Source organism: Symphalangus syndactylus, chromosome 3 (assembly GCF_028878055.3).
Source record: "Symphalangus syndactylus isolate Jambi chromosome 3, NHGRI_mSymSyn1-v2.1_pri, whole genome shotgun sequence".
Classification (NCBI taxonomy): Eukaryota; Metazoa; Chordata; class Mammalia; order Primates; family Hylobatidae; genus Symphalangus; species Symphalangus syndactylus.
The window spans coordinates 59,796,425-59,819,188 of record NC_072425.2 but is presented as its reverse complement, the minus strand read 5'-3'; the positions used below and the strand labels follow the sequence as shown (position 1 = coordinate 59,819,188).

General features: G+C 42.5%; 1 long non-coding RNA gene across 1 annotated transcript in view; it reads left to right on the top strand.

The window, feature by feature from the left end:
- Positions 1–1,172: 1,172 nt before the first annotated feature.
- LOC129479267 (uncharacterized) overlaps positions 1,173–22,764 on the top strand; it is an 81,548-nt gene continuing 59,956 nt past the window's right edge. The window contains exon 1 of the long non-coding RNA XR_008656629.2: positions 1,173–1,318. This is a non-coding gene — a long non-coding RNA (uncharacterized lncRNA). The remainder of the gene's footprint in view (positions 1,319–22,764) is intronic.

Genomic DNA, 22,764 nt, shown 5'->3' with positions numbered 1-22,764 from the left:
TTGTATTCATGTCTCAGAACAGAATAGAACAAGGGACAGGTGGTGTCCTTCAGATAAGAGTCGAAATGTGGCACTTTATAGTCTCGTCTCAATGTAGTGAGGCTGTCATTCATCAACACAGGGACTCCCACAAGCTGGGTGTTTAGCTTTATTTCTCTCAGATTGAAGCATGCAAAATGTAGGTGAGTGTTTCTTCCACTGAACTCTCACCTCTTACTGTAATTGAAGAGGCCATTAGGAAGAGGTCTGCATTTGGACTCTTGAAAGGCCCTATGGGTGGACAAGCCTAAAAAAAGGTGACCTGGCGTTCTAAAGAGCTCTGTTCAGTTCTTAGAAAAAAGTTGGGCTCCTTCTCCTAACACAACTCGTTTCATTTTATTTTTTAAACTTTACAACAGCACCAGCCTGAGAATATTAACACATCTCATTTTTTAAAAAGCTAGGTAAAGGAAGCCAGTGGAACAAAAGCAATTGTAGGCACTAATGAAAAGCTGAGAGAAAAGAAAATCAATAATCTCCTGTGTGTGGCTCTGGAACGCCATTTTCTGTGGTCAGGAGTCAGGTGGTGTGGGTGTGTGTGGGGTGTGTGCTGTGTGTGTGTGGGGTGTGGTGTGTGTGTGCGGGTGTGTGTGTGGCATGTGTGTGTGGCATGTGTGTGTGGCGTGTGTGGCATGTGTGTGTATGCTGTGTGTGTGAATGCACATACTAGTGCTGCAGAGGGGGTTGCAATGCAGCAGAGATGGCGGCAGAGACATGGACATAGTTCTTGCCAAACTGTGTGTCACTAAGAGTCCCTGTTAAGGAGAGAAGCCCTGCTGAATGGGAGATGGCAGCTCTGCTCCAAGGGGGAAGAGACCGAGTCTGGGAGGGAGTAACAGTCCTGAAGCCTGGTGGTGACTCCAGGGCTCCCATGACCCATTGGCAAGCGTGTGGGTTGAGTGGTGTTTCCCCAAAATAAATATTCTAGTCCTAGCCCCTGGCACCTGATGATCTTACTTGGAAATAGGGTCTTTATGAGATCATACTGGATTACAGTGATGCTATGGTCTGAATGTTTATGTCCCCCCAAATTCATATGTTGAAATCCTAACTCCCAAGGTGATAGTCATTGGAGTTGGGGCCTTCAGGAGGTGATGAGGTCATCAGAGTGAGGCCCCCAGGAATGGGATCAATGCCGTTATGAAAGAGGCATGAGGCTGCTCATTCACTCCTTTCACCAAGTGAGGTTACAGTGAAAAAACTGCTCTCTCTGCGTGGGTCCTCCCCAGACACTGGATCTCTCACCATCTTGATGTTGGACTTCACAGCTCCCAGAACTGTGAGCAGTAAATTTCTGTTGTCTGTAAGCCACCCCGTTTACGGTGTTTTGTTATAGCAGCCTGAACTGACTGAGTCGGGGGGCTCTGATCTAGTGACTGGTGTCCTGAGAAGGGGGGAAGGAAGACCTTGTGGTGATGGAGGCAGAGGTTGAAGTGCTGAAGCTCTAGGCCGAGGAATGCCAAAGACTGCCAGCAACCACGGGGAGGTGGGAAGAGGAGGGAAAGATTCTTCCCTAGAAGCTTCAGATGGAACCTGGCCCTGCTGACACCTTGATTTCAGACTTTGGGTCTCCAGAACTGTGAGAAAACACATTTCTGTTGTTTGAAGCCACTCAGTTTGTGGGTTTTGATATGGCAGCCCCTGGAAACTAAGAGAGCATGCAAAAGGCCATCGTGTTAGTGTCAGGCAGTGGGGGAAGGTGAGCAGAGCGGGACTCAGAGGTGCTGAGAGGTGAGGAGAGAGGGGTCTGCAGCCTGTTGACAGTGGCACCAGGTGCACTACCACAGAGAGTGCTGGGGAGAGTGCTGATTTCTTATTTAGTGGGACTAGGGCAGAGCTTTTAGGTTGGCTGCAGGAACAAGCAGCACACAGGTATTCAGGTATAATCAGGTTTCTCAACCCCCAACCTTTTTCACTCTGAGACAGATTGTATTTTCCAAAGGTACCCATGACAATAGCTCCTATCCCTCTTGCTCTTTAGAATTTTGCTACCCCTCATTATGCATTAAGGTCCAATTCCCTTCTCCTTGGATCTAGGCAGGCTTATGATGTCTTTCTAATAGAATGTGTCAAAAATGATGCTGCATGATTTCAAGGTTAGGGAATGAAAAGCAATGCAGCTTACATCCTGTGCACTAGAAATGTAGACTTGTTCTGTAGCCCAGTGCCATCATAAAGCAGTCCAATTGCCCTGTAGCTGCCATGTTGTAAGGAAGCTCAAACTATCCCACTTGGAGAGACCACACGGAGAAGCTCCAAGAAGAGAGAGATGACAGGCCATTCACAGGCTGCTCCTGGCCCCTCTCCTTTAACCCACAATTTTCCAACTCCAGTCAGTAAATTACCCTGAGCCAAAACCACCTCACCAAGTTTTTCCTGAATTCCTGACATGCACAAACTGAGCAACAATAAAATTATATATATATATGTATATATATATATTTTTAGAGACAAGTTTTAGCTCTGTGACCCAGGCTCACGTGCAGTGCTGTGATTATAGCTCCCTAAAACCCTGAGCTCCTGGGCTCAAGCGATCCTCCTGCTTCAGCCTTCCAAGTAGTTGGGACTAGAGGCATGCACCACCATGCCTGGCTAATTTTTAAACATTTTTTATAGGGATGGAGTCTCACTTTGCTGCCCAGGCTGGTCTTGAACTCCTGGCCTCAAGCAACCCTCTCGCTTCCCAAAGCGCTGTGTATGAGCCACTGTGCCTGGCCAAATAATATATATTTCTGAAGACACTAAGTTTTAGGGTGCCTTATAATGCAAAACGATAATAACTGGAATCCCTTCCAACTTTTGCCCAAGTCCCACTTCTCCCATGAGACCTTCTCTGATTCTGGAGGCCATGACTCCGTCCCTTGAAGCTCTCCTTTCTCTTGAAGCCATTTAGCTATTCCAGTGCTCAGCATTTTCCTCCATTTATTTATTTGTTATTTTTGAGATGGAGTTTCATTCTGTCGCCAGGCTGGAGTGCACTGGCATGATCTCAGCTCACTGCAACCTCCGCCTCTTGGGTTCAAGCGATTCTCCTGCGTCAGCCTCCTGAATAGCTGGGAGTACAGGCATGCGCCACCATGTTCAGCTAATTTTTTTTGTAATTTTAGTAAAGACAGGGTTTCACCACGTTGGCCAGGATGGTCTCGATCTCTTGACCTCGTGATCCATCCACCTTGGCCTCCCAAAGTGCTGGGATTATAGGTGTGAGCCACCGCAGCCGGCTTTTCCTCCATTTAGAGCTCAGTCTTGCTGGTGCCAGTCTCTATTTTCTGCAGTTTCTCTGGGACACCTCACGCATTCCATGCCTTCATAATACAGAATTAATGGTGTTCTTCCTCCCTCTGCTTCTAACCCTGCCGAACCACGTCCATCCCAGCTCTGTCCACAACAAGAGGACCTCCAGGGATTAGATCTCCTTAAGAGCAGGGTTGATGATCTAGTGATGGTGATGGGGTTTTCATTATAACAAGAAAACATTCTTCTAGTTAATCATGAACTGTTAAATGAAAAGCCTGTCTGTCTCACCCTTGGGGGCTGTGTCTTACTCTCTTTTGCATCCCTACATGAGTTCAGTGATTGGCAGAAAAAAAGGCCAAGAATGGATGGATGAATGATGGGTAAATAAATGGAGAGAAATACTTGGAAAATATGCAGTGGAATTTCCAAAATTGCCACACATGTGCTACCTCTTCCCAATTCTGTGCGCATGGAAGTCATGGCGAACAGACCCCAGCACTCCTGAGGGCCAGGGAGACTGCCTCATGCTCTCTTTGTTTAAGCACAGAACTACAAGTAGAAACTAGCAATCAATCCCATTTTGTACTGGAGAGGACTAAAAGCATAAAGACTTTTTTTTGCTACTTTAATTTATTAAAAATGTTAAAATAGAAGTTAAAATTCTGCATACAATTGCTACTTGGATCTCCTTTCCTCTACAGTTTTGAGCAAAGTTCATTAAACCCATCTATTTACATGTTCCTGGACTTTTCACATGCATAGATTTCACATTAAGGAAAAATATTGTGATGCTTTATGGCCTTTACAGTTGACTGGAGTGTGGTGAAGTATTTAAGTAAGGAGTTCATCTCAAAAAGGGAACACGTAATAAAGCAAGGTGTGGGATTCTAGAGTTGATAGAGTCAATAATGTTGGCAATGTTTACAACCAATCCCTTACCAGGATGACAGGACCAATGGAGAAAGGAAATTACCCACCCACCCACATAATTGCACCAGTTGTTAGAATCGGTTAATAGACCATAAAAAATCAATCCAAGAGAAGCATATAAAGAAATACCTATGAGAGTAGATGTTTGTTATTGCTGGTTTTCATGCGCAGCCCCATGTGAGCACCTTACTCATTGCAAACGGTGGCATTTCTGATAATTATCTTGTCAGTCTCTGCTTTTGTGCCTTCCTTTTTGGGAATGATTTTTTTTGTTTTCTGTTCTTTCATGTTTTGATTGTTCTATTACTGGCCTGGGTTCTGTGGAACGAATGGGGATATTATGTGGTGAAAAGTATTCTTTGTTGTGCACAGACTGGGGAACCAGAGAGGGTCTTAAATTCCGTATATAAATTATCTCATTTAACCCCAACTACCCTCCTCCCCTCCTCCCCATGAGGAAGTTACCATTATTAGCTCCATTCTACAGAGGAGGAAACTGATGCCCAGAGAAGGGAAGCCTCTTGCCACAGAACTAAAGAGGGCTTTCAAATCCAGGCCTGCCTGTCTGGGCCAAAGGTACTGCTGTGTCTATTGAACGAGTCCACAATTCCATATTCGAAAGGTTTAAAGTCAGATGTTTCTGAAATTCAGTAGGGTATAGAAGGAGGATATGACACGTATTCCATAGAGTACTTAATACTCCCAGTGGGGTCTGGAGTAGCACCCTGTAATCAAATCCATTAATATTTTAGCAGTGAAACATATCGACATTCAAACTAATGTGATACACAAAAAGTACAAAATATCTCATTTTTTAGTTGCCCAATGATTTTGTGCCTATCTTATATTTTTGTTTTTTTGGAATTTCAGAGCTTCTGGCTCTCATCCATTCACATAAGGAGTTGAGCCTGTATTATCCTGGCTCTAAGGAGTGAGTTGGCACACATCTGTCCTCTTTCTCAGGGAACTCTGAAATGGAGCAAGCTAGAGCTAAAACAAAACAAAATGAAGCAAAAACCTGATGCTGTTTGTCACTGGCCAGACTTATAACTACTTGGCATTTGAAAAATGAAAATGGCCTTAAGGACAAATTGGGAACAGAACCATAACAGTCCTTCACAAACTACCAAGTCCAGAGAAGCAAGAAGACGAGGGATCTGTCTGTGGTCTTTGTGAACAGATCTCATTGAGGGCCCCTTGAGCTGTAATTCTAAACTGCCATCCACACAGAGGAGCCATTTGGATGGCCCATGGGACTGAGACCCTGCTGCTCCTCCAGCCCTCCCTTTTCAGATCTGTTCTCTGAGGATTGACAGAGGATCAGAGTGCCACTGGTATTTGTCCCAAGTAATTGGATTGACCCTTAGAAGAAAAGGTTGGTTCAGATAAAATGAAAATTTTAAGTGAAGGGTGAGATTCACATTCTGGAAGATCTTTAGTTTACTTGGAGGATGGGTTTTCAACCTTGTTCTATTATTCCATGCTTCTGTATTATACAAGATAAATGGCTGGTTTCTGCCCATCCACATCTCCCCAGGAGCTCCATCTCTCTTGGTGGTGCCATTTGACTACCCTCTGTGCTACCCTGTAGTCACAACTGATTGGGCCAAGCTGGGCCATTCTCACTTTTCTGTCTTGAATTTTAATGTTAAGACATGGAAACTGAATACATCAGGTGGTTACGAGCTCTGGATTTGTAAGTCAAAGCCCTAGGTCCATACCTTTGTGTTCCCCTCACCCTGCAGTGCTGTAAAGGAAGAGAAACCAGGAAGCTGATATTCATGGAAGAGATTTGAAGATACACACACACACACACACACACACACAAAGATCGAGATTGAGCTTGGTAAATCTTCTGGGGCAGAGTACCCCAAGATTGTCCAAACAACCCAGAGGCTAGGGATTGGTGGGATCCAGAGGTTGGTAGCTCCTGTGAACTTCCTATCATAGCCCTTGGATATCCCTGACTGGAGAAGCTGCTGAGAACTCATCTGTGAAGTTGCTGCCTCAGACCTCATGTTGTCCAGTAATCCTTCCAGGCCACTGTCTTTCCTCCTGGACAAAACCCTGTGTGGAGTTGGACTCTTTAACTTTCTCACATTTTAACTTGAGGACGTGGACCAGATCAATATTCCCTAAAGTATGATATGTGTACTACTGCTAGTATTATACTGATGTTTCAATTATACAAGATAATTTCAGGAACTATGTGAATAAATATTTCTTTTGTGTATTTATTTTCATGTATATTAGACAAACCTATACTTTATATATTACATACTTTTACACTATGTATTATTACATATATATTATACATTATATTTTAGTCAGGGTAGATTAGGCCTTGCAGTAAAGGATCAACTAAGCAAGTATGAGTGGTCCAAACCCTGCCCCTTCCAAAGAAGGCTTTGGCACTTACCTGGCTCCTGAGAAATAATCTCTAAGTCCCTGGAACATTTTGCCTGTTAAGAATGTGTCTGTTTGCCAGACACCTTGGGCCCCATCAGAGAGTTTATGCTAGCAATGTGATTTATGGTGGGGATCTTGAGTAGCACAATATCAGCTTGACCTCTGGAGGGGATGGAGAAAAGGTCAGCCACCTGGGTGATCTGCCATGTCTATGTTATTAAACCCCCAATAAAAATTCTGGATGCCGAGACCCTCTGGTTGACAATACTTAACACGTGTTGTCACACATCATTGGTAGGAGAACTAAGTACTGTGTACATGGCTCAACTGGGAAAGGGCTACTGGAAACTTGACGCCTAGACTCTCCTGGCCTCTGACCAATGGAAAGACCCCATGTGCTTTTTCCATTGCTGATTTTAATCTTTATCCTCTCACTGTAGTAAACTGTGAGCATAACAGCTTTTTAAAGTTCAGTGAGTCCTTTTACTGAATCATTCAACCAAAGTGTGGTCTTGAGGACCAAACACAACTACAAAATCTTAATGGCGTAACACAATAAAAGTTTACTTGCTGTTCATGTGAAGTCTGGTGCAGGACTGGATGCCCTGTTCAGCCATTCTCTAAGCAGTTAGAGAACCCAGCTCTGCCATCTCAGAGTCCACTGTTTCTATTCACATAGATGCCAGAATGAGATCAAGGAAGAACATGCAGGATGTTTTAGGGGCCAGGCTTGTAAGTTTAAGTATCACTTCCATGAAGATTCTATTGGCCAGAATCCGGTCATATGGGGCCAACCTAATGCAAGGATGGTTGAGGAAGAGGTGGTTCTTGTGTCACCAAGAAGAGGAAATAAAAAATGGCAAGCATCTAACTAGTCTTTATCACATACCTCAAATCTCTGATTTCATGGATATCAATGCTTAAGGCAAAGTCAAATTTATGTAAGTATAAAAAAGTGTGTTGGTTTAAAGAAAGAGATTGTAAAAGAAAAAGTAAATACGAATGCATATAGTGCATAACATGACACAAATCTCGAAGTAGTAAGTGAATAAGTGAAGGTTGGAAACCACTTGTCCATATGATGGTTGTCAGGACATTTCAGCCACCACATTCTTTTATGATGATGGCACCAGCTAATGGATGTCACAGCCTTCTACCAGGTTGCTGGGTTGGCTGGTTTATGATTTTAAGAGTTTGTAATTTAAGTCAATTTGTATTTTGAAAAATTAATATCCAGAAAACTTTTTAACATGCTATGTCAAATAAAAATTGAATAAACATTTAATTTTCATTCAAAATTTACTTCTTGGGAGTGAGTACAAGAAAACCTCTTTTTCACCCCTTAAGTATATTATTTTTCTTATTTTAAAGATCCATCTGGGTCTAGTATAGAATATTCTCTCAAAACTTTTGGCTTATTCCTGGTATATGATTTAAGTGGCTTAGTGAACATTTTCTTGTCAAAAATACAGCAAGATGTTTGAAAGCCCAGGAATAACTTTTGACAGCTGCCAAATCTTCTGAATGCAGTGAATTTGTCAAAAGCATCTTTCCAGGTAAACTTTTATTCACCCTGTGAAGCTCAAACAGAACAAAGACAAATGATACAACAAACACAACTATGTTGGCAGAACTCTGTATTAGAAAATCAGCATTCTGCACTACCAGCCATTATCTTGCCTGGTAATAACTTTTCACCAGATAGCAAAATAATTTAAATACATTCAGGATTTTAGAGGTTCTATTATTAGAATCTCATCATGGATAGTTCTAAAACTTTGGAATCTGAGGACTTTAAGTGCCACTTGTTCATCCCTCTGCCTTTGTCAGGGGTATCTGTAAATCACCCAAGAGTTCTAAAAGCTGATGGACCAGTTTAGAGCTCTTTTTCTCAGCAGCATCTTTCAGTTGGTGTTTAAGTGCTATGTATGTCACATCTGAGGAAGTTGATGAGTAATGTTTACCTAATGTAGTAAAGCCTTACGTTTGAGTTTTGATTTAGTCTACTATTTTGAAATAAAATGGTAGCCTTTAAGTTGTCCAAATAATTTCTTATAATATTGAATAACTGTGAGCGAAATTTGGTAGAGTGAATATGAGGAAATTTGCTTTGAGAGGAGTTCTTAGTTCACATGGTACTACTTTACTTTTAAAAGACTGACAAAAAAAAAAAAAAGCAGGCATTGGTAACTCATGCCCATAACCCCAGCACTTTGGGAGGCCAAGGCAGGAGGTCAGGAGTTTGAGACCAGCCTGGACAACATGGTGAAACCCCATCTCTACTAAAAAAAAAAAAAAAAAGTACAAAACTTAGCCATGTGTGGTGGCACACGCCTGCAGTTCCAGCTACTCAGGAGGCTGAGATACGAGAATTGTTTAAACCCAGGAGATGGAGGCTGCAGTGAGCTGAGATCATGCCATTGCACTCTAGCCTGGGTGACAGAGTGAGACTCTGTCTCAAAAAAAAAAAAAAAAAAAAACAAACCCCAAAAAACTCTAAAGACTCCAAAAACTTAGGTCAACTGTAGGTGGTATGTGAGGGTAGCAGTGAGATGCCCACAACCTAGAAATGAGGTAGATTAATTAAATATAAATTAGACTAATTACATAATATTAAATAGGAGTTGGCCCATGGGAGTCTATATATAAGGTTGCTGAATTAGGTAGAAATAAATTAATCTACTTAAATGGAAAGTGTCAGCCCATGGGAACAACTCTGACTTGTCATTTAATCAGTGATATTAATATAGTGCCATCAAGGACACATTTATTACAGCACAAAAAGTGGGGTTAAGAGGCACAAACTCTGCCATTGTGTGAACATCACTGTCTGGGATAAAAACCTACCTGGGAGACATAAGGTAATCATAGACAGGAGCTCTCTCATAAACAGTTCTCACTTTGACTCATACAAAATATTCCTCAGTACTATCTACCTACATTATATGCTGTACCTGTAACTTCCTAATTACTTATCTGGCTTCCTGGGATACTGGAAATAATAAAACCCATTCCAGCTAAACGATGCCGAAATGAAGTTTATTGTAGGATCTTTCATAGCTCACATACTCTGTGGGAGAGTCAGAAGGTTATGCTTAGGTGCCCTGCAGCCTGTAGCAGACCTCATGATGGGATGGCTCCAGGCACAATCCCATGAATGTTACCCCTGGTCAAAGATATACTAGTAGAGGTCACCACTGATGCTTGTATCAGTCCATCTGCATTATTATAAAGAAATACCTGAGACCAGGTAATTTATAAAGAAAAGAGGTTTATTTTGGCTCACAGTTCTGCAGGTTGTACAGGAAGTGTGATGTTGGCATCTGCTTCTGAAGAGGGCCTCAGGAAGCTTAAAATCATGGCAGAAGGTGAAGGGGAGCCAGCATGTCACATGGTGACCAGAGGAAATAAGAGAGAGGGGGAGGTGCCAGACTCTCTTAACCAGATCTTGCACGAATTCATAGAATGGGAAGTTATTACCATGAAGACAGCAGAAAACCATTCATGAGGGATCTGCTCCTATTGTGTCCAGAATTGGTGGGTTCTTGGTCTCGCTGACTTAAAGAATGAAGCTGCAGACCCTCGCGGTGAGTGTTACAGTTCTTAAAGATAGTGTGTCCGGAGTTTGTTCCTTCAGATGTTCAGATGTGTCCGGAGTGTCTGCCTTCTGGTGGGTTCGTGGTCTTGCTGACTTCAGGAGTGAAGCTGCAGACCTTCGCAGTGAGTGTTACCGTTCATAAAGGTAGTGTGGACCCAAAGTGTGAGAACAGCAAGATTTATTGCAGAGAGTGAAACAACAAAGCCTCCAAAGCGTGGAATGGGACTCAGCAGGTTGCTGCAGCTGGCTCCGGAGGCCTGCTTTTATTCCCTTATTTGGCTCCACCCACATCCTGGTGATTGGTCCATTTTCCAGAGTGCTGACTGGTCCATTTTTACAGAGCACTGACTGGTGCGTTTACAAACTTTTAGCTAGACACAGAGCGCTGATTGGTGCATTTACAATCCCTCAGCTAGACAGAAAAGTTCTCCAAGTCCCCACCTGATTAGCTAGACAGAGCTGATTGGCGCATTTACAATCCTTTAGCTAGACAGAAAAATTCTCCAAGTCCCTACCTGACCCAGAAGCCCAGCCGGTTTCACCTTTCACTATGGCCCAAACACCTCCCACTAGGCCCCACCTCCAACACTGGAGATCACATCTCAATATGAGATTTGGAGGAGACACATATCCAAACTATATCAATGTTGGAAAGTAAATACCTAATCATTGGCCACTGTTGTTTTAAAGTCACCTTCAGTGCCATCCTCTTAAAAAAAAAATCAGATTCTGCACAGTGCTAGGCCAAAATCTCATGTGGGTGTATCTTATTGGAAAAATCCAGGTCACGTGGCTTTACCTTAGCTTTCAGGGAGTTGAGGAAGCATCCTATTCGACTCTACCTTGGGAGATGCCACTTACGAAGGGCAAAGTCTCCAAATACAGAGAGGGCAACAAAGGTCCACTGCAAAGAAAGAGCCAGATGGGAATTAGTCCTCTAGTGATGGGAATGCCATGTTTCCCACTGTAAATGGATACACTAACCATTTTATATGTATTTGACTTTCTCTGGGAATAGTGAGAAATTGCAGTTTCTAGACTTGCAAGGCTGTGGAATGAACTTGAGCTGTGATCAACTCATCAACCTAGTGTCATCCTGAGTAAGCTCTCCACTGCTAGCTAACCAGCCAGCTTTCCCTTGGGACACCTTGTTTGTTCCATATTGCAATAAAAATGTCTTAGACCTCCTATAAATCAATCCCAAGGCCAAATGGCCTGAAATGCAAAAAGAGAGCTATAGGGATAGCTTCACCAATAGAGGCTTTTTTGATAAACATGAATCTCTACTTCCTGTGTGCTCAGGTTGGAAGTTGGAGCCATAGCAGCTGGGTTGATGAATGGGTGAATGTGCTGGGGTGTGCATGGGTGAGAGCTGTCTGCCTTGGGTGGGGGTAATGTCTATAGAGAATTTAAAAACCATAAAACCAACTAAAATTCAGTTTGCTTTCTATTATCACTGTGTGTGGGCAGTTCTACACCATGTCAGTGATCAAAGATTTGTACCTAAAAAAATCTTTTGGTTGGTCTATATTTTTATTAGAATTACTGTTGAGAGTTAATAATGTATATGTCAGCTTCAAATTAGCATGTTTAAATTTTTTATTCTGTAATAAAGATAGTATTCTACATGGGCGTTAATTTGGAGCCTTCTTTGTCCCATAGTGGACCTCCGATGTGCATGGACTTAGCTACACATTTTATTTGAGAAGAAATGAAGAATGCTCCAGAGTTGTTCAAACTCGCTTTGGGCTCATAACATGTCTCCAATCCCTGTGATACTGCATATTTCCGTGTTTAAACCGTAGGCAGATTTGAAGTAAACAATGACGTTCCAGTGACTATAAAGACAAAAACCCAGAATGTGAGTTATTTTAATTCTGTCCTCCTATGTGACTACTTAGAGTTGTTATTTGTTTCTGAAACCTCAAAGAGTAAATCCAAGGCATAATATTTTTGTTTGGTAAGTGCAAATATTAGTTTGTAAATGAAGTAGGTTACTACATTTAATTTAATTTTTTTATTTTTTTGAGATGGGGTTTCGCTCTTGTTGCCCAGGCTAGAGTGCAATGGTGCAGTCTTGGCTCACTGCAACCTCTGCTCCCAGGATCAAGAGATTCTCCTGCTTCAGTCTCCAAGTAGTTGGGATTACAGGCTCCTGCCATGACACCTGGCTAATTTTTGTATTTTTAGTAAAGACAGAGTTTTACCATATTGTCCAGGCTGGTCTGGAACTCCTGACCTTAGGTTATCTGCCCTCCTTGGCCTCCCAAAGTGCTGGGATTACAGGCATGAGCCACCACGCCTGGCCAGGTTACTACATTTTAAATAATATATTTAAAATAGAAATTTCTTCTTTTTAAATTAATTGTTTTGATTTTTATTTTTAAATTTTTAAAAAAATTTCAACTTGTATTTTAGATATGGGAAGTACATGTACAGATGTGTAACATGGGAATATTGCGTGACGCTGAGGTTTGGAGTATGGATCTTGTCACCTTGTTTATTGTTTTTGTTTGAGAAAAAGTCTCACTTTGTTGCCCAGGCTGGAATGCAGTGATGTAGTCTTGGCTCACTGTAACCTCTACCTCCTGGGCTTAAGTCATCCTTGTGCCTCAGCCTCCCGAGTAGCTGGGCCTACAGGCATGCACCACCATGCCCAGCTAATTTTTGTATTTTTGGTAGAGACAGAGTTTCACCATGATGGCCAGGCTAGTCTTGAACTCCTTGCCTTAAGTGATCTACCTGCCTTGGCCTTCCAAACTGCTGGGATTACATGCATGAGCCACTGTGCCTGGTGATTATTTTAAAACTAAAGAACAAACAGCAAAAATAATATTACTCATAGAACATTATTATAATTGAAAGTAATTTTGTTCTATGGAGAAGGAGGTGTTAGAAAATGCTCTGCTCCAAGTTTCAAACATACTGGGTCTTCTATGAGGGGTTTCTCAAGGTCCCTGAGGACTTGGAATAATAATGCTGATAGTTAACCCTATTCTCGCCATGGCAAAGTGAGTAACATGAGTTCGACATTGGCCCTGTGGCATTCTTTCTAGCATTTTTTTGACAAATATGCCTAAAACAAATAACAAAAAGTACAAATAACAGTGCTTCCATGTTATGGCAAAGAACTGAACATAATAATAATAACGCTAGCAAAGTATTGGATGGAAGAAGTTACTCTTTATTTGGACCTTGGTCTGTCACCATCACCTCTAGGTTCCCATTTGAATTAATAGTTCTCCCAAAAAGGGAGCCAAATCTGTGGTAGGGCCTGGATCACAACATCCCACTGTCCCATCCTCCTGCGGGGTAAATCCTGGTGTCCTATTTAGCAGATGAAGAAACCCAGGAGTGGAGAGATTAAACCACTTGTCTGATGTCACACAGTTAAGTGAAAGGAGCTGGGATTTCCGGTTTCAAAGCCAGGTTTTCCCTTTTCTGTTGTGCAACCCCTGAAGTGCAGAAACCGATCACCTCAAAATGTCCAAAGAACACTTACAGTGTGCTGAGGTCTTAGTCTCATGGCTAGTCTTCTTCACCCCCATACTTTGTTGCTGTCAGAACGAAAGCATGCTTTCAGTGGCAGCCATGGGCTGTGGTGAAGTAGAAGAATAAGGGCTGCTGACATCGTGAGCGCCTTCCCTTGCCCGGGCCCCATGCCGCGGCTGTCTCTGCACCTCCTCTTTGGGCCTTCACTGTGTTAGCTTCGCAAAGGGAAACTGAGGCTCAATGAGGAGAAGCATCACCTCTAAGCCTGGAATCCAGGTTGTCTAATTGCAGAGCAGATGCTCCTACCTGCTGCCACGTCTCTATTCCTAGCCCTGATGGAAAAGTTTAGATTTTCTCTGCTTTTAGTTTTCAGTTTTAGGACTTTTATACCATTTATTGCTCCAAGGACCCGGCAGCTGTCACAGTCTCAACTTCTGCTGAGTTCTGGGATGTTCCAGTTACTTGCAAAATCAAAAACCCAGGCTTGGTGAAAGAGGAAGGGGAAAGGTAAGGGGCGGAATGAAGGAAAAGAGGAAATCCTAGTGGGGTCTCCCCCCTCCCTCCTTTCCAAGTCTGGTGTAAGCATGGCTGGGCTTCTGCTAGCTGACATTGAAATAATTTGCTTTTTTGTTGTTGTTTTGCTTTGTTTTTGAGATGGAGTCTCACTCTGTCACCTGGGCTAGGGTACAGTGGCGCAATCTTGGCTCACTGCAACCTCCGCCTCTCAGGTTCCAGTGATTCTCTTGCCTCAGCCTCCTGAGTAGCTGGGATTACAGGCATGTGCCACCACGCCCAGTTAATTTTTGTAGTTTTAGTAGAGATAGAGTTTCACCATGTTGGTCAGGCTGGTCTTGAACTCCTGACCTCAAGTGATCCGCCCGCCTCGGCCTCCCAAAGTGCTGGGATTACAGGTGTGAGCCACTGTGCCCAGCCAATAATTTGCTTTTTATATTTCCACGTATTTAATTTTTTGGATAGGCAACATGTTCACATGGTTCAAATATCAAAATGTGTAACAGATACCCAAGGAAGAATCTTGCTTCCAACCTTGCCCTCTCCCACCCCAAATTGCCTTGTACCTCACCCAGGGGCAATCATTGTTGCAGTTACTTGTGTTTACTTCCAGTTTGGTTGCATGGGTATGCATGAAAATATAAGCAAATACTATATATGTTTATGCCCACCTCTTTTACAAAATGTGGTAGCACTTTCTACATGCTATCCTGCAATGTTAATTTAATTAGCTTTTCCGTGGGGGATGAGAGGGAGAGGAGATGAAGAATGTCTGACAGGCATCCAGAGAATCTGCATAATTGCTCAGTGAATTAGCAGAATGGTGAATTCGGGGAATGTTCACTAGTTCAGACTAGTAAGAACGAATTGGACTTCTTTCTTCATTTCTTTTATTTCCCTTTTCTCTTTTCTCTTTCCCTTGCTTTCTTCCTCTCTCTCTTTCTTTATGTTGAAGTGGGTTACTTCTCCAGGTATTTGCTACTATCTTGACCTGCCTGAACATCGTTGACCTTGATCTTTGTGGCTGAGACACACAGCTCCCCACTGAGCAAGCCTGCTAAGTTGGTCTTACTGCACAGCCTTCCTTACGCCAAACAGAGATGGGTTTCCACTGGCAGATTGTCTCTAGCCAAAATGCGCAGATATGTTTCTCTCGGCTTTAGTGAGAGATTCAAAGTAAAGTTTGTCTCTTGGAATTCATCTGCCTATCGGGTGTAATTGTGCTTGGGTAAATACTCAGCAAATAATCAAATGATTTCTGCTTCACTACTCCTGGGAATGCAAACCTTTGTGGTGCCAGTTCAGAAGAGCCCTTTGAACTGCTCTTGTCAAAACATCATGTGGGGATTCTTCTGCCAGGGCCAGCATTGTCAAATGCTGCCAATTCTTGCTCAACATTTTAACAAACGAGTGGAAATCAACTGGTTAGTTGGAGGAGCTAAATCAATGTAGGAATATGATCAATGTTGCAAAGCGAGGAATGGGACGGGAACACTCTTCCTCATCCCTTAAACAGAGACAATTCCCTTCTCTCTGCCCTGCAGACTGGTTTAATCTAATCACTAAACGTGCCAGATGCCTGACCCTGGGGAGGCATTGGAGATAAATCTGCACTTAGTCTCTCCAGCAATTTAAAAATACTTTTGCAATAATCTGAACGAATTCCTTGAGGGAGATAACTTTTACATAGTGGATCTTTATTTTTCCTCTTATGGCCAGAGTCTCTCATAGGCCCTGAAAAACATCCTTAACCTTTTAGGCACAGTGAGATCCATTAAGCCTTAAAGTGAGGTGTTGGATACCAGTGTTTCTTCCCTACCTGGAGCCGCTCTTATGTCCTGGGTGATTTCCAGCTGCAGGTGGTTATGAACGGAAAGGTTCAGGGGCCTTTGGCTTTCAATGTATTATTCAGGAATTTTCCCTTTTCCCACAAACATATCTTTTGAGAAATAATTTGATGTAGTGGGCTTCCACAGGATGTGGTCTCCCTCACTCTGGACCTGCAGGGAGCTCGGAGAGACTGTAGTTAGTAGCGCAGTTGGTGACGGTAAGACAAATGGTTAACGTCTTGGATTTCCTCTGCAGCCCCTCCGAAAGATGTGTGAGTCAGCCCTGTAATTCACCCAGGGGTGATCTGTCATGGCGTTGGATGGGTTTCAGGCTACACTGTTTAGACAAAAAGAAGCAGATCCTGTCCTGGATAAAGGCGGATGTGAATGATCATATTTATGGTGGGTTCTGTGTCCCTGTGTGCACGTGAGGACTCTCAGGTTGTTAGGCCTCCTTCCATTCATTCCGGAGTATGTGAGGCTGCTTTAGTTTTGCCCCAGAGAGAGGGAGAAAGGGGCTTTTCTGGTGAGGTCAGGCATTAGGTCTGGGGTGGGGGGTAGAGAAGATGTGTCTTCCTCTTTTCCTGAGGAGAGAATCTTATTTTTAGAATCCCTAGGGTTTACTCAGCATTTTGTTCTCTTTCTCCTACTCCCTACCTTGAGGTCAGAAGGGCCCCCGTGGAGCAGAGGACCCGTGGGCCCAGAGGCGCTATCTTCTCAAGGCAAGTAAGTTACTTACTTCTGGGGCTGTTCATTTTTCCATTTCCTGGAGTTCTTTCTTTTTTTTCTTTTTTATTTTTTTGAGACGGAGTCTCACTCTGTTGCCAGGCTAGAGTGCAGTGGCGTGATCTCAGCTCACTGCATCCTCTGCCTCCCTGGTTCAAGCGATTCTCCTGCCTCGGCCTGCAGAGTAGCTGGGATTACAGGTGTGCACCACCACACTCAGCTAATTTTTGTATTTTTAGTAGAGACAGGGTTTCACCATGTTGGCCAGGATGATCTTGATCTCCTGATCTCGTGATCCGCCTGCCTCAGCCTCCCAAAGTGTTAGGATTACAGGCGTGAGCCACCGTGCCAGGCCCACTTCCTGGAATTCTTTCCACCATTACTGCCTCCTTTCTGTCCTCCATGGTTTCTGGTGTCTTTGTGTCCTCAGGCCATGCAGGGCCCCCATTTTTCTGACTATTTAAGGTTAGATGCAGACCAGTCCTCAGTCCTCACTTCTTCACCTTTCTTCATGACTTCTGGTGCTTTCCTGGATTTAGTTGCTTAAATCCATGCTGTGTGAATGTCTTGATTACAGATGGCCTCTTGCTGATTTCTAATATCCATTTCAGCCTGACTTATATTTTGGAGCTGCTGCAGGAGCCGGGGTTCCTGCTGTCATGGCAAAGTCACCTTGAGTTTCCTGGTTTAATCTCTGGAAGGCTGTCTTTTGTTGTGCGGTGGTTCATTTGTGTGTGTGTGTGTGTGTGTGTGTGTGTGTGTTTCATGAGGCTGGGAGGGCAGCATGCATGGCTTTGGAGTTGGAAAGACAAGAATTTAAATGCTGGCTCTCTCACTTTCTAGGAGTGGACCTGAGGCAGTTTCAGTATCTCAGGACTTTTGTGTGTGCAGTGGGGACAATAATACCTCTCTTTCCTGGGCTCCTGGAGCCTGGATTAGATAAAAGAGTGTTCATATACCACCTGGCACAGAGTAGACACGCAGTTATGTTAACTTCTTTCTCCTTCCCTTTCTTTTTACCCATCTTTTTCCCCTTTTGTTACCACATTTTCATCTGCCTTTCCCATAGTTAGGACTTCACACCTGGATTGGAGTTCAGCTTCTTCTGCCTTTAGACTGCAATGCTATTTCCCACCCCATAGCTGTGACCCATACTGCCACAATGTATAGGAGTTACTGTGTAACCTGAGCAAGTGTTAGGAATTAATACATACATTAAAATGTCTCCTGTAGACATTTTGCTTTAGCCAGTGATGGAGAACCCATTTGTCTCTAGGCAGATGTTGCTATTGGGCAGTCTAAAGAAAGGCTTGGCTGTGAACACAAGTAGGGATAGGCTAGCAAACACCATAGTTTACTTGTTTGGATTGGACAGGATATACACTGTCCTTTGTGGCTGCCTCCAATGAGGTCCTGGAAAGCACACAGGAATTTCAGGCCTTGTAGCCAATCATGGCTTAGGATGCAGGGGTTGTGGATGCATCAATCTGACCACCTTCCTGTGGTTTCTCTCCAGCCTGGCTCTTTGGGGCTGAGAACTGCTGCCTCCACTGGAGGGGATTTGTGTGGAGACTGACATGTGGATGCTTGGGCAAAACCAGGACTTAGGCATAGTCGAAATTTTAGACCATGTATAACTTTAGACTCCAAAGCATGTGTTCTCAATGGGAGCAATGTCGCCCCCAAGAGGATGAAATTGGTTCTCAGAGAGCAAAATCTTTTAAATAATTTCTTTGATATAAATCAAAGGTATGTGTACAACACATGGATATACAGTATATCCATAATGGCAAAATTTTATGGAGGGTATTTAGGGATAAAAGTGTCTAAAAAGCCTCCTAAGGGAAAAATAATGAAAAAAAAGATGGAGAAACGTTCGTCTTGGGCAGTAGTTCTCAGTGTTGGTTACACACTAGAATTACTGAAAGAGTTTTAAAAATGTTGATGTCATTGTAGATAACCCCATCAAAAAGTGGGCAGAGGACATGAACAGACACTTCTCAAAAGAAGACATTTCTGCAGCCAAAAAACACATGAAGAAATGCTCATCATCACTGGCCATCAGAGAAATGCAAATCAAAACCACAGTGAGATACCATCTCACACCAGTTAGAATGGCCATCATTAAAAAATCTGGAAACAACAGGTGCTGGAGAGGATGTGGAGAAATAGGAACACTTTTACACTGTTGGTGGGACTGTAAACTAGTTCAACCATTGTGGAAGTCAGTGTGGCGAATCCTCAGGGATCTCGAACTAGAAATACCATTTGACCCAGCCATCCCATTACTGGGTATATACCCAAAGGACTATAAATCATGCTGCTATAAAGACACATGCACACGTATGTTTATTGCGGCACTATTCACAATAGCAAAGAGTTGGAACCAACCCAAATGTCCAACAACGATAGACTGGATTAAGAAAATGTGGCACATATACACCATGGAATACTATGCAGCCATAAAAAATGATGAGTTCGTGTCCTTTGTAGAGACATGGATGAAACTGGAAAACATCATTCTCAGTAAACTATCGCAAGGACAAAAAACCAAACACCGCATGTTCTCACTCATAGGTGGGAATTGAACAATGAGAACTCATGGACACAGGAAGGGGAACATCACACTCCGGGGACTGTTGTGGGGTGGGGGGAGGGGGGAGGGACAGCATTAGGAGATACACCTAATGCTAAATGACGAGTTAATGGGTGCAGGAAATCAACATGGCACATGGATACATATGTAACAAACCTGCACATTGTGCACATGTACCCTAAAACCCTAAAGTATAATAAAAAAAAAATAATAATAATACTTAAAAAAAAAAAAATGTTGATGTCTAGGCTGTACTCCAGACCAATTAGATCACGATCTCTTGGATTTGTTTCAGCCACTAGTATTTTTTTTATTTCTTTTCCTTCCTTCCTTCCTTCCTTCCTTGCTTCCTTGCTTCCTTGCTTCCTTTCTCTCTCTGCCTCTCTCTCTCTCTCTCTCTCGACACGGTCTCCCAGCGTTATGCAGGTCTTAAACTCCTGGGCTCAAGGGATCCTCCTGCCTGGGCCTCCCAAAGTGCTAGGATTACAGGTGTGAGCCACCACACTTGGCCCAGCCACTAGTATTTTTAATGCTCCAGATAATGCCATTGTGCAGCCAAGTCTAGTAATTCTTGTTTTAGAGCCTTGGTACTCAAGAGTGTGATCCATGGGTCAGTATCATTATCATCTCCAGGGAGTTTACTAGAAATGCAGAATCTCAAACTTTTAGGTGATTCCTGCACCTGTTAAAGTTTTACAAGCACTTAGATAAAATACTTATTGCTACCAAAATCTCAGAGCACTTTAGTGCAGCTGTGTTAATCAAATGTCAACATGTTTCTAGCTGTTTGTTTCAGGGCCTGTTGGCCTTTGGAATGAACAACCTGGTATAATGGGAGTGGCCCTAGGCTGTATTTGTTCTGACCTGTTGGGAAGCCCCGCCATCTCGGAAACTGAACAGACAGCTCATTCCCAGGAAGGGGACCAATGTAAGCAAAGACGGCCAAGTCCAGTCAGCTGGAACTAAGTAAGGGAGGATCTCACTGTTAAACCAATTACTTTAGAGTTGGTAGTTCTTGAGTAAGAGGCTGGTGCATGGATGCATGGAGAGTGTTTGGGGCAGGACTAGCTTGGCAAGGCTACAGGATGGATGAGAACTGAGAAAGAATGGGAAGTTGGAAAATTGCTTGTATCTTGTGAGGTCTGTGTACGGTCTGCAGCTCATTCATTTGTTCATTCACGTATTCATTCAACAAATATTTATTGAGTGCTCACCATTTGGATTTGATGTGGAGTAACTGTTATGGAAAAAAGAAGGATAAATGTGACAGACCTTGAAGGGAGAGCTTTGGAAATAATGATCCAAAGAAATAAGAGTAAGCTGGCTTCTGTTTTTTTCTTTCTTTCTTTCTTTTTTTTTTTTTGAGATGGAGTTTTGCTCTTGTCACCCAGGCTGGAGTGCAGTGGCACGATCTCAGCTCACTGCAACCTCTACCTCTAGGGTTCAAGTGATTCTCCTGTCTCTGCCTCCCGAGTAGCTGGGATTACAGGTGTCCGCCACCAAGCCCAGCAAATTTTTGTATTTTTAGTAAAGGCAGGGTTTTGCCATGTTGTCCAGGCTGGTCTCGAACTCCTGACCTCAGGTGATCCATCTGCCTTGGCCTCCCAAAGTGCTGGGATTATAGGCATGAGCCACTGTCTCGGCATCTATTTTCATTTCATTTCCAATTTTAAAGTATTTAATATTTAATTATTGACAAAGATTGTATATATTTAAGGTGCACAATGATGATTTAATATATGTATAGACTGTGTAACAGTTATCACAATCGAATTAATTAACATGCTACCCACACTGTGCCTTAGATCACCTTATAACTTAAAGTTTGTACCCTTTGATCAACATCTCCCCATGTCTCCTATTCCTGCAGCTTCTGGCAACCACCATTCTATTCTCTGTTTCTATGACTATGACATTTTTAGTTTCCACAGATGAGTGAGATCGCACAGTATTTGTCTTTCTGTGCCTGGCTTATTTCACTTAGCATAGTGTCCTCCAGGCTCATTTACATTGTCTCAAATGGCAGACATTTTTTATGTCTGCCATTTTTATGGCTGAATAATTCCAGTGTGTGTGTGTGTGTGTGTGTGTGTGTGTGTGTGTGTGTGTGTACATTTTCTTTATCCATTCATCCATTGATGAACATGTAGGTTGTTTCCATATCTTGGTTATTGTGAATAGCTCTGTGATAAACATGAAAGTACAGATACCTCTTTGAGATACTGATTTCATTTACTTTGGATAAGTGGGATTATTTAACTGTGGGATTGCACTAATTGGTACAGCCATAGGGGAAAACAGTATAAAGACTCCTCAAAACATTAAAAATAGAACCACTGTATATTCTAAAATCAGCTAGCTTTAATCAACTTAAAAATACTGGCTTATCTATCAAAATCTAAAGATACAAAATCTTTTTAAAATCTAAGGCTTACAAAATAGTTTTGTAAACAAATGACTTTGAAAGTAAGTGGAGTTTCACGTCATCCGTGCTAATTTACAAGGGAAACATCATTTCTGGAGTATTTTACACCTCTCGTTTTAGATGGACACAGGTTTTGGATTAGCATCTTGCAATTTTCCTTTGTTCATTGTCACAAACTATTTCTTGATGGTTTATGAAGCGTTATTAGAGGGGTATAAAACTGGTGAGTCCATCACTATTCAGGCTGACTTAGGTTGTGAGCTGATATATTACCAAGGTACTCCTTGGGGTTTCTGCATCTACCTGACTACTTCATGGATAATTACTCTTAATTGTGGTTTCATAATTTAGCCGATTTATGGTTACCGGGATAAAGCATTTGAAGCTATTATGTAGCTAATGGTGTAGACATTTTCATATCTTTGTCTTTAGGGTGATAAATGTAAAAGGTGCCCAACTCTTCCACCAACATTAACTTCTCACACTTAAAATATTGAATTAAACAATTTGGTGTCCTTGACAGTGTAATAGATTTTGTTTAATAGGTAATGTCTAAACCTGGACCTAGTTCACCTCATTTTAGTGAATGTAATTTTTCCCACAAGGAGTGTTCAATGTAAATCTATCAGACACGTGTGGATCTATGTGACCTGGTAACAACCCCTCTGGAGGTAACATAAGAATCACTTCTATTCCCATTACCACACCACTGGTAAGGGTGACCTGGAATGATAAGAGTAATGTGAAATAAAGCAAAGGTATTTCAGTCATATGTTCCCTTATTTTCAAAAAAAGCATGCATATTCCACATTCACAAAGAAACAGTTTATTTTGTAGTGTTATATATTTACAAGGTTTCATTAACATTTCCTAAATGTTCTTCCTAGCACTGTTATGAGATTGGTCAGATTTTCCCCCTTAGTCTTTTCAAACCACGCACGGAAAGCACAGAGAGATCAGACAAAGAGGA